Source organism: Dipodomys merriami, unplaced genomic scaffold (assembly GCF_024711535.1).
Source record: "Dipodomys merriami isolate MVZ:Mamm:240054 unplaced genomic scaffold, mDipMer1.0.p SCAF_1518, whole genome shotgun sequence".
NCBI lineage: Eukaryota > Metazoa > Chordata > Mammalia > Rodentia > Heteromyidae > Dipodomys > Dipodomys merriami.
Window position 1 is genome coordinate 8,281 of NW_027202847.1, and position 1,035 is coordinate 9,315.

Here is a 1,035-nt window from a genome sequence, read left to right on the forward strand (position 1 = left end):
CTTGCTCTGTCTCTCCCGAATTACAAACCCTATTTACACTTCCCACCGTAGCTAGAAAATAGCAGCCACAAATCTCCATGCCCAGCTCAAACTTTTTTTTTTTAATTTAAGTACAAATATTTCCAAAAAGTCACCAGGTAATGTAACTTTTCTTAATAAAGTATGTGCTTCTTGAAAATACAGTATTTGTTACCTGGACAAATATGTTTATAACTATAAGAAATAAATTTATTTAAATTTACCAACCGTATAAAAATTCAAAAAATAATTTTAAATATTCACATCATAAATATTTTAAAAGCAAAATATATGTGTCTGAATAATTTACATGTGAAAAAACAAAGAAATTATATTAGCTAATCCTACAACTCTGAAAAAAGAATTACCCTAAAGAAACAAAAGAAAATATTTAAGTTCAAAATTTGAAATTTAGAAAATAAAATGAAGTGTACTCTTAAGATGACTTAAGTAACTGTAAACCCTCTGCATATAAATTTTCTTATAAAAATGCATGAACAAAGAAAGAAAAAGTACCAATTGATTAATAGCAACAGCAAAAGAATCAGTAGTTCTTATTTTGAGCATACAAAAAATCGATGGAAGAGATAACAATGTTCCTTCCATAAGAAATGTGCTTATTTATGTAACTGTAACCCCTCTGTACATTACCTTTACAATAAAATTAAATTGAAACTAAAAATAAACCAAACAATATACGAATTAAGGATTCATATAAACCATTGGTTAAAAATTTTGTAAAAAACTGCACTAAGTACCCAAGGAATATATTTTGATGATGCTACTTTAATAATTAAACTTCAGTAGAGAAGCAAAAAGTGTAAAAACTGTTACAAAGTAATAAATCAGAATATGTTACTATTCATAATAATCATAAGCTGAATTTATAGTGATAGTCAAATATGTAAGAAATGAGACAATTTGCCATACATTTGCACTTAATAAGTGAGAAAGAATTTTCTAGGTCTTTTAAAATATATCTTAAGTTTAATAAAGAACCTATTCTGTCACATCATA